The sequence below is a fragment of the Puntigrus tetrazona genome, chromosome 24 (assembly GCF_018831695.1).
Source record: "Puntigrus tetrazona isolate hp1 chromosome 24, ASM1883169v1, whole genome shotgun sequence".
In the NCBI taxonomy this organism is placed as follows: domain Eukaryota; kingdom Metazoa; phylum Chordata; class Actinopteri; order Cypriniformes; family Cyprinidae; genus Puntigrus; species Puntigrus tetrazona.
Window position 1 is genome coordinate 16,034,110 of NC_056722.1, and position 12,200 is coordinate 16,046,309.

The 12,200-nt window shown below is 36.2% G+C and overlaps 1 pseudogene; it reads left to right on the plus strand.

Moving 5' to 3' along the window:
• The first annotated feature begins 1,375 nt into the window (after nucleotides 1-1,375).
• LOC122330220 overlaps nucleotides 1,376-12,200 on the plus strand; it is a 135,998-nt pseudogene continuing 125,173 nt past the window's right edge.

A 12,200-nucleotide genomic window follows, 5' to 3' on the forward strand; every position in this document is an offset into this window, starting at 1 on the left:
TGTGTAGTGATTGACATACTATAAGTAGTACTTCTGAGCGTAGTCAAGTTAGTTCTGGCTGTTGTATTGCTTATTGTTAACGCGTTCTCTGCTCTAAGAAGAACAAAGCGGTGATAGTTTTATAAAAATAGATTTTTGGAAAAACTCTTTTATGAGAGTTTACCTTGCTTTTTCTGCTTATGTTTCAGTTTATCATTATTGTTATTTTTTACTGTTCTCTGCTAAAAATCTTAATATAATGTGTGTTCGTGCTTGTTGTAGTTACTATTGCATTTGTTACTACTCCAGATTTTTAAATTAAGCTTTGCCATAAAAATAGTCTAAAATGCTGACATGGCATTAAATAAAATATACTACGTTACTATTCTTCTGTATATTGATGCCATGTTTTGAGTATTTATGTGGATAGCTCACCCCAAAATGTACATCTCATCATCATTTAATAATGTCTTTTCCATACCTGTATGACTTACTTTGTTCTGTGAAATGCATTATTTGTAAAATATCGTTTTGATTTATGAGATATAAAATAATATAAATATAAATATAAAATATAAAAAGTTGCAATTATGAGATACTAAGTCATAATATGTGGATACATGAGAGAAAAAGATTGAAATTAAGAAGTTGAAATTACAGATATCAACGACAACATTTGACTTCCCAGATTGTAATGACTTTTACATTTCTAGAATTTAAACTTTTAATTTCACATTTATGACAAATTATTTTTAAATCTCATGTTTATGACTATTATGTAGTTAATCAGAGTGTTTTTTTTTCATCTTCTGTTTCTTTATGTGCTGGAAATAGACTTCGTGAAATAACAAGATGAATAAATGATGACAGACTTCATTTTTGGGTGAACTGTCCCTACAGGCTATAGATAAATACAGTAAAGAGCCGTTCTGCAGGGCTGTTCTGTTTGCAAGCACGTGCAACCAATTGCTGTTTTATCATCTCTGATGCATTTGATGGGAATGGCCTGTATGTGTTTGCATTACTTACATATTGTTATTCACAATTTCCGCTTTTTAAAAATATTGCTCTTCCTTTTTATAATTTTTAAATGTGATTTTCATTGTAAATTATTTTCTGCTGGCTTTATTAGCACAGAAACATGCTGTCTTTTCCAGCCTGAGCTATAATTCTGGGATGTAGGAGCTCATGCTAAGTTTAGCATTAGTCAGGGTTGTCCTGCAGAGAAAAAATTGAACATTGTATAAATATTATCAAAGGATGACTATGCAAAAGACACTGACAAACTGCAGTTGAGGCGCCATTAATTAAACGTGGATCAGTAATGTGTGTTTAAATGAATTTACTGTTGTATTTATTGATTACATGCTGCACGCACAAATTATCTTTGGAGTATATGGAGGTGTTGCGGGTCCGGCTCCGTGGGAAGGATTTGTCAGGGGTGAGGTCTGTAGATTTGATCTAGGCCTGAAGGATGTACCCGCTCCCATTTATCTGCCGAGGAAAGCCTGGGGAGCAGAGGGGGTGGCAGAGCTTGCCGGCTTTGTTTGCATTCAAACCTGCAGATACGGGAAGCACGGCGGGGCTCAGAGAAATCACTGGCTCTGCCCATGCTGCAGACTGAACGAAGTGGAGTCAGGAGAGGTGTGCTAATGTGATCACACACGGCTGATTGTGTAGCCTTACGTGCTTTGTTCTTTCTCTCATTTTCCTCCGCTTTTTTTCGGGCAGAGAAAAGTGCTGACAGCACGCCGGAGCTTCCTTCTCATCTGTGTTTATTTGGCCTGCAGAACCATTTGAAGTGCAAGATAATGTCTGTCTTTACTTTGTCATAAAGTGGAAATAGATATATTCGGAGGGGGTGGAATTGAAGTGAGTTGCTTTTCTCTTCACTCTTTCTAATGTAATAAATTGAAAAATTGAAATTTAATCAGCCCATAAAGCACATAGCTAACAAAGCCCTCGCAGCCTCTAACACAGATCTGAATTATATTCGATTACTCCTATACAGGCTCTGCAATGCATTAAACTCAACTGAGCCTGTGAGCATTTTCTTTGCATTGTACTCCGAGGGCGAGATCGAGGAGTCTGTCCATGCATCCCAGCATGCCCCAGGCCCTGGCTGAGCTGAGGAGAAAGCGATTGGCATGCAGCAATTTTGTCAGGACAGCAGTCATTCTCTGAATTCACGTTCACGACAGGTACACAATGCACCAAAGGCAAAGAGTGCGCTTGACTCGATAAAGTGAATGATGCCCTCCTAGATGTTCGCTCTTTCTAATTTCCTGTAATGGACTTTGTATGCTTTGAGATTTGATTTGAGTTGAAGCGGTTTAAGGTTTTAGGAGTCTGTTAGCCGGTTTGCTTTTTGCTCTAATTGTTCCAGAGTAATTCAGCCGCGTGTGAAAAATGCTGCTGCCTCTCAGCTGCGTGTTTATAATCAGAGACACAGGTATACAAATCAACCACTGATTTAACTTTTACCCACCTACTTTAAGTGGCTGCCCCATTCATAGTCTTCTTTCTCTGATTCACATATAGCCCATTTTTATCAGAATAAAGTGTAATGTCATCATTGTAGTCCTAAGTTTACAGGTATGCAGAGGAAATCTGGCATTTATTTATAAAATTATTCAACATCTTATATGGCTACTACATTTGTATTGTATATATTATTGTATAATATCTATTTCTTTATATATATTTATATAGATAGATAGATAACATTTAATTTGATGGATAATTGCGCTTTTATAACAAGTGAAACATCTGCAATGTTTCACAAGAAAATATCATTTTTATTCATACTTCACCCTTTTTTTTTATTAGAAGCTTGAAAGCAAACGTTTGTCTTTTTTTAAGGGATGCATTGATGCTTTTAATTGGAGTAATACAAACACATTTATGCAGTGTATTGAATGTTTTTTTTTTCTTTCTTGTTTTCCAGAACAAAATATCTAAACATCTTAAAAAAAAGAAATTTTGTTGGTAACATATATGATATATCTTTTTTTTAAGAAGTAATTTGAATTTATTTCCAGCGTATTATTACTGAAATAGCTGGCATTGTATTTTCTTCCAACACAGTTTATTAAGATGTGCTCAAAACAAGAAAAAAAAAAACCCTGTAGCTTACAAAGTAATGGTGCTTGCACAACATCCAGGTCATGGGTTCGATTCCCAGGAATGCATGTACAAATAAAATGAATGCACTATACATTGCTCTGATAAAGCACCTGTCTAATGCACAAATATATATTTATTATTAATTCATACTAAACATTATTCTATCATAATTAGTTTTAGATATGGTTACTACAAAAATGAGATCTACTTCTTATCTTCTTCTTTTAATATTTTTTGTGTATTTTTACACATTTGGAATCAAATTGTGAGTGTTGATTGAGTATAAGGCTGGATGTTAATTTAGCATTGCTGTCCTCAAATCGGGCAAGCGATGCAGCTTTGGGTCTGTGGCGAGAAGTTGGCTTAGATTCCCACTGGCACAGAGAGCAGCTGCCTGAGTTTCAGGGCTCTGGATAAAACTGTTTTTTCTTCCATGCCGAGAGGCGTTGACGACAGTAGGCCCTTTAAGCCTGCCAGCCATCTGCAGGTACAGGTACACACTCTTCCACCTCAGATCTCTCTCTCTCTCTCTCTCTCTCTCTCTTTCTCTGCGGCTCTGGCCCGGCTAACTTCCTCTGCACTCCCTTACACTTGTTGAACGTCCTTTCCATCTGTCCATCATCATGGCTTCTGTTCAGTCTTAGCATGCATGCGGTACATCTGCTGCCAAAGGGGAGGGACAGAGAGAAAAAAGAGAGATGGTGAGAAGTAAGCAATAGCAGGCAGTATAGGTAGATAGCATATGACATTGTGACAGCAGACAGAGGTCAAACTCCAGCAGGCCACAGGACCAAGCAATATCATCAGAAGTGGGCGCTGTGGGCCTGAACCTCAGGGGCCCGGCCGTTTCCACTGTGCCCAAATCTCCCAAATCTGTCTTTGTTTGTACTATATGTTGATTTGATGCAATTACAGTGTCAATATGGTATAAATCAGCAGCTCGTTTGATCTGTGCTGAATTATTTTATGGTTCTGCAAAATGCCTGTGGTTTACCTAAACATAGCTGTGGCGCATGAAAACTCACTAAGCTGTCGTGGATGACCTAGATAACTGAAGTCAAACGCTGCTCACCCACATAATAATGCAAGATAATTTATGCAGGATTGGTCTACGATTTTCCTTTTCTAATCATGGCGTTATCTGGAAATAAAGAGCGCTTGTCATTTTCTGCACCTGCGCCCAGAAGTTCTGTTTTTAATATGGATTAATCACAAACATTACAGATGCATTTGCAGGTAATGTTTATATCGAGAATATTATGATAAAGAACAAAAAGGCACGCGCAAGTATGCAGATAATTTTAATTACAGATAAAGGTAACTAATTGAAATCTTTTGCATTTGAAGAGTTTATGCAGTTTATTTATATACAGTCATTTATATACAGATCTTTGTATTGATGTGTGTGTGTGTGTGTGTGTGTGTCTATATATATATATATATATATATATGCATAAATATTTGTAATTTTGTTGTTTTGCCGCTTTTATTACTTTCATTTTAAAATATGTCTATATTGTTTTCTCTTTTATTTTAGCTGTAGTTTTAAACCATAGTAAAATTAGAAATATTGGTTGAAATAACAAAAAATAATTTAAATAAATGTCATTTTCTTATTTTATTTTTAAGCAATAAGTCTGCCTTTATTATTATTATTTTTACACACACACACACACATACACACACACACACACACACACACACAAATACACCTTGTTAATAAGCAGCAAATGAGGAGTTTATTGAGGAAAATTCATAGTTAATTGTGAATATGTGTTCTCTATTCTAAAGTGATACTACGAAGACAAGATAGAATATATTTCCCATTTCTTTTTTCAGTCTCTCACATGTTCCTGTGTGCTTAAACACACAGTCATTATTTTAAAGTTACTATCATGACTTCTGCACACATGCGTATGTGAGCTGGAGAGACGGAGGGGAGGAGGGGGTGAAACATGATGGTGTCTTTCTTTCTTTGCCTTTCTCTGTCCTTGTCACTCCTCTTTTCCTCTTATTCCATTTTTTTCGTTCAGGTTCCTCCAATTTTCCATCTTTCGTGCTCTTTTGTCATTCATCTCCCGCTCGCTCCATACACACTGACACACAATGGATAATGAAAGGCAAATAATATCTCTGTTTGGCAAAATGCTGCTCAGCCTAAACTGCACTGAAGCTTTCAATTAATCTCTCCTTGACTGTGTGTTTCTATGCCCACCCAAAGTAGAAGATGATTTGAAATAGAAGAGATTGAAAGTAATTAACTAATAAATTTAAGGTGAACAATTAGTGTGTACAAATACTGTTACTTTGTAAAGGTATGTAAAAATACGCAGTGCTCAAGCATGTGCGCCTGCATGCTTTCATGAGTGTGTGTGTGTGTGTGTGTGTGTGTGTTATGTTTGTGTGCTCACTGGCTCTCACAGACAGTTAATAATGTTGTGATATTAATCAGGGCCCAGGTTTCCTATGGCATGATCAAAGCCTTCAGGTTGAGATTTTCACATTAATTTTCTGAGGATGGAAGAGGCATTTAACCCAGCTGGGCTACCAACAGAGAGCAAATCGTTCAGTGTCCTTCCCATTACATTCTACTAAAAACCTTAAATGCGGCTTAAAGGGATAGTTCTCCAAAAAAATAAAATTGTAAAAATTATCCTTGTCCTTCCAAATCAGTATGAGCACAAAATGAGAAGTTTAGCAGAATGTCTGAGCTGCTCCATAAAATGAAAGTACATGGGGACCAGGTGCAAAAAGGAAAAAATAGCTTCATAAAAGCTTCATTAAAGTATTCCATATCACCCAAAATGCACAAGTCTTCTTAAGCCGCTTGATTTTTTATGTGAGAAACTGTCTTTATTTCATGGAAATCATTAAAATCCTTTCTCCACAATTGCAGTCACTGTTTATTCGCATTTAATGGAAAAGAGCATCAATGTTTGCATTCCTCATATAAAAGTAAATCGGGTGCGCTTAGTATGATAATCCTTTAAAATATCTATAGCATTCGATTCAAGCTGGTGACATTATTGAATTCTGCCATCCAAAATATTAAAATAAAATTGTTTTTGTGAAACATTATGCCACAAATTCAAGTCGATGCATTTTATAGCTTATACTGAACCAAGAAAAAATGTAAATGCATTTAATTTCTTTTTTTAAATGGTGTCATTTATTTATTTATTCTCTCAAACAAGGCAAAACTAATTTTGTTCTGTTTTTTTGTAATTCTGCACTATAGATAGATAGAGCTTCTTTCTAAAATAATGCAAAAAAAATCCTAAATCATTTAATTCATTCATTAATTTATTTATCGACTTTAAATAAGGCAAGAGATTTTTGGTCTGCTTATTGTACTTTGTAGCGCTGCCAAAATAATAATAATAATAAATGCTTTTTAAGTGATGTGATTTGATGTGAAGTTGCTTTTAAACTGCTAATTTTGTGTTAACCACATCATATTAATATTTGTGTGTTTTTTAGTTACTAAAGTGCTAAACATTCATTAAGCCTTTGTTTCTCTTCTTATGTCGTCCAGGTCCAGGTTAAGCATGACCAGATGCAAGAGAAAAGTCTTCATGCTTCCTTTCAGCTGATTAGTGGAGCCGGTTGATTGGTGCAAATGAGGAAGCTTTTATCCTGCTTGAGTATAATCTGCTTGCATCTTATTGGCTAAAAGTAGCGCGATGCTGGCGTGACCCAGGCTGGCCCAGGTACCGCCCCTCAGAAAGGGAACTGACACTAATGTTTTCTGACACACACATCACCCATGCCCTTCCTGTTAAGAAATTGCACACACAGATCGCTGCTGAAAATAACTCTGCTTATGGATGCACTTTTTGAAGCTACCCATCACTTTGTAAAAGTACTTTTAAAAAGTCATACACCGATTAAAATGCACAATCGAGAGAGGGCGAGCGGAAACGATCAGCGCTTTGTAGCTGTCGGCTTTGGCTTATTGGCTGCCTGTTTTCTTCTCATCCTCTTTTGTCCTTAAAGGACGCTGCCTTGCCTAGCTGCGCAGATCCTTGGAGCATCTTTCCTATCTGTCTGTCCCTTTGCCTCTCTCCTCTTTGCTGCAACACAGCCTGTTATTTCGGGCGAAAGTGCAACCTTTGCCTTGGGCTTTAATTATGTTCAATTTGCTGCCGAGCCTGGAAAAATCAGGAGGGTAAAAAGCTCTATGACTCATTTATTAATGCTGCGCTTGGGTCTAAAGCTACACTGAGATCAGCACTGCATCACTCAACAATAACATCCATCTCTGGAGAACAGACTTCAATCGTGACTCGATGTTTTATGTAATAATAAATAATACTACTAAATAATAAAGTGTGCATTTCTAAAATATATATCTGAATTATTGTATGACAATATCAAACAAATGTTTTCTTTTCTCACACATGAGGTAAGTTCTCTTTTCTTCTCAGTTTTTTTGTACCTTGTACTGTTCGGTTGAGCTCTGCCTCTAAAGCAGTGGAAGAGAGAATTCTTTGTGTCGATACAGGAGGAAAAGCATGAATGATTTATGGGTCAATCTGAAGTTTCCCAGCAGTGCAGTCACTGCTTCAGCCCTACAGCAGGCAGAGACCCCTTCCACCCCCTGAAACGCTCCCTTCTGCAGTCATGCAAATGAGAACATTCTCCAGCCTAGGCATTTGACAATTAGTTTTATTTTTAGAGCTTGTCCGATTTACCACTTAAGGCATGCAGCCGCTAGAAGTAGAGAGATAGAGACAGAATGTGTCATTAATGTCACACCCTTTGTTTATAAAAATCGAGAAATATCGATCTAGATTCATCAAAAGGGGACGTAGTTATTTCAGAATCTGCTGAAATATTGTTGAAAATGGCTGGCGTGTATGCTCTGTACCAGTCACTCAAATATTAAGTGTGTGAGTGGCATTCATCATTTATATGTGTTAGCGCGTGTAGAAAGTCCACTGTCATTTCAGCTCTCTTCTCTATTGCACACCTCTACATCTTCACAAAAGATGCCATATTCGATTCATATGTCAAAATCGTGGGAATTACACAAGCACTTTAAATATTTAAATTCAGAAAAGATGCACTGTCACTGCTCATCCACAGTGCATTTGTTCCCTTACAAGAAGTATCACTGAAATTTACTGTCGGCAGGTTGGGGTGAAATAGTTTTGCATAGTTATAATAGATGGAAAGCACTTTTTATCCTGAAGCTGAGCGCAGAAATAGAATCTAGGTTGCAGTTTCAGCCGCTCTCTTACTGAAGGCACAGAGGATTTCAAGAGCTTACATTATTTGGATGCCTGTAATAACTGATTTATTTGTGAATGTTTCTAACAGCAATTATCTTTAGTATCTATTGGCGCTCAAATTAGTGTGTGACTCTCAGAATGACCCTGATATGACATCAACAGGAAAAAGGAGCGTTCCATCTCTCTAGCCTTAATCACTTATAATTATCATAGTTATTTTCAGCTTAGGTTATTGTTGTCTTAATTCTGAGAAGAAGAGACTTAAAAATCAAATGATTGCTTTTGTATGAAATAGTTTTTTGATGACAATGTCATCTCAACCTTTTCTGTAGTTGATACACTACCTTTAAAAAAGTTAATTAAATCGATCAAAAGTAATAGTAAAAGCGGTAAAATATTTCTATTTTACATAAATGCTGTTCTTTTGAATTTTCTGATTATCAATGAGTCTCAAAGAGAAATATATTTTTTCACCAAAAATATTACTGCTTTTAACAACAAAAATAGGAAGAAATTATTCCTGATGTGACACTGAAGAACATTCAACAGAAATAAATGTTTAGATTTTAAAAAATTAAATAAAATATAATAAACTGTTTGAGTTTTACTGTATTTTTGATCAAGCGAAAAAAAACATTTTTTTTACAAATGTCTTTTAAAACAATCTTTTCAGACCTCAAACCTTTTAATGGTAATGGTAATTCTCTCATTTCTACAGACATTCGATCACATAAAGACCATTGCAAAATTACCTCCCTAGATTTTGAGTTGCAAAAATAAGATCAGATTTTATAGATACAAACAAACAAATGCTAATATCCCCCAATTATTTGTGGCAATAAAGACTCCTTGCATATTCATAATTGGTCTGAGACTGCTGCAAGTATTAACAATTTGCATATGCATACAGTTACATAAAATTGTAATGGGTCATTGGAGATGAAGCTGTTAGAAGTTTCTAAAAATATAATGAATGCATCCTCATCTATTCTTTGCTCCCATAAGAGTTAGGCGAGACTAGACATCCTGTTCACCACAAGGAGATCTATGACCTCCAAAGCCCAGGTGGAGTTAACGGATCATTTGGACAAGATATGAAATATTGATGGTGTTCGGTTTTCATCCATATTAAAATGTTGACAATCTCTCCAATGGCTTCATTTATGGTTATTTGTTTACCTTCATTTGGAGCATAGAGAGATGAAGCAATGCTATATTTGCACAAGCGCTATCTCACAAGAGCTTCACCTCCAATTCCATTTAATCGGTGTGTATTGATCTCCTGATGACTTACGTATTTGATTGTGTTGTGACAGAGAATGTCAAAGTGCTATAATCTTTGTTGGTGGTAGCAAAGAGCTTTCCAAATAGACTCACAATGCATTTAAGGCCTATTGTGTCACAACATAAAGACCAAGTGCATCCACTAATGCACTTTTGACTAGCCCGCAATTGTGTGGAAGAAGGTAGTGCGTGCCATGGGAGGAGAGAAGCTTTTAAACTGTCACCTCAACTGTCTTCCTCCAGAGAGGAAGCCTTTAACGGGAATGTCCTCTTGTTGGCCTAAGTTCTCTAATGGTGGAAAACAATGCCTTCCCATAATAGGGTGATGGTCTTTGGTTTAATAAGCATTTGTCTGATTCTCTAAAGATACTAGACTGGAAGTAAGTGATGGTAAAAATGTGGCGAGTTTCTGCATCTCAGCTCCTTCTGAGAGTCTTATATGGATAGTATACTATAAAATGTCATTTACTCACTTTGATGTCATTCCATACGCCAAGATTTTGGTTTTTTCCCATTTGATATATTTGTTTTCCATGCTCTTTTCTGAGTGATTATTATGAACAGGGAACTGTTCAAAGCTTTCAAGCTTCAAAAAGAATGCAAAATCATAGTGAAGGCATCATTAAAGTGGTCTATATGACTTGCACAATATATTTTGAGACTCTGAAAGCCAGCTGTGTTTGAGACTAGTGACGTGTATTCAGTGAATCATTGTTTTCAATGAATCAGCACGATTCTGATTCATTCAGGAATTAAAACTGATTGATTCAGCGACTTCAATTTAAGCTATACAAACTGTTTTTATGATGCATTCATGATTCTTTTATGAGGCTTTTTCAAGCTTCAGATTTGTGAACATCTATATTTATGTAACACTGTTAATGTGTAATGTGTCAATCATTTTGCTTTCAGTGAATCAGTTAAACCAGTACAACGATTCAGTCGTGAATTAGACTCATTTAGTAACAGTTCTTGAGTCCACCTCACTGACCATGAAGTAGATCACTAGTAAATAATGATTTAAACAAACTGCTTTATGATACACATACATTTTTCATGAGTCATGAGTCAAAAGGTCCTTTTTCAAGTCTCCATTTATTTTAATTGCATGGAAAAGACTGTTCAAAATATTCATCAGAACTTCTCTTTTTGTGTTCCACAGAAGAAAGAAACAGAAACAGTGGGTAAATGATGAAAGAGTTTTCATTTTGGTTGAATGATTCCTTTAAGCCTGAGGGAGATGAGATGTCAGCCATGATTCAGAGTGGCTCCTTTTACCAATTTGTTTATTTCATTTCTTGTTTCTTGATTTTACTGGAGAATCAGTAGAATATATACAAGTGAAGTCATTCGTTTTGCTTTTTTTTTTTTTTATTTCAGACTTAGTAACCCGCTGAGTGATGTGTGGGTTACTACAATACTTTTGATGTCAGTAGTTGCTTTTTGTGTAATTGTGAAAATAAATAAAAGTAAAATAAATTTGGCGGAATGCTCAAAGTTCACATTTGTTTATTTAAAAAAATTAAAATATTATTAGCCATGACAAAGTTGATGCGCCTGTGTCTCGAAACTTCATGCATGAATAATGTATAGGAAGCCTTGGGCTATAGATTGAGTGTGAATATTCATTAATTTGTTTGCCCTTTGGGAGGTAATGCATATTCAAACAAAGGCGTGCTCAAGTCCCTGTTTGCCAACTTGTCTGTCCACGGTTTGTGTGAGTAAATGACGGAATAAGTGCAGATAGTCCTCTTCAGAGGGACTTGAGTGACTCTGTCTGTCCCTCTCGACAACTTTACAAGGACATCACCTCAACTTCGCTAGTGGGTAAATGGTTTAAACTCGGATTACTTATTTCACAGAAGGAACCTAGCTAGCTCTTTAAGTGCTAAGACACAACGGCGCTGAAATCCTATTACCTGACAGGACAGAATCAGCTCTGATTGCACTGATAGGATGCAGCAGACCTGTGCTGCCCAGGTCAAGATTAATAAGCCCCAGAATAGCCAATTGGATTCAAACATGGACTGTACCAAACAAACACATTCAGTCTAACGGCACTGTGTATTCAAAAGCAATGTCCAAAAAGCTTTGGGTGGCCATAACACTTGTCGAGAGTGAGTATGTTACACCAACGGTCCACAATAATGCCTAAAACTGAGTGGAGACATCAGGACCGGAATCAAGAGTACAAGTAACGCTGTTAGCCCAGCTGCTGGTAGGTGTTGTAACTACACCATCTGGACCCAAAAACACACTTTTTCATTGAGGTCATTGAAAAACAGTAGCCATGTTTTCTGATCGAATGATACATTTAGCTGTTATGTAGCTTGCAAAGAATGTATTAGATTAGCGCAGATGCTTAACTTGTGTTTGTTTATTCGAACATAAATATATTCAACACAAAATTTGTATAATTAATATGAATTCACTAGCTTCTAGCCCTAATTATTACACATTAATAAGAGTACTATCAATTAGTCACATCTCAAAAAAGTTTTTGTCTGCATAATATGTATCTTTGTTCTGTTTATATTTATTATTTCTTTAAATATGCACACACCAGCACACATATAT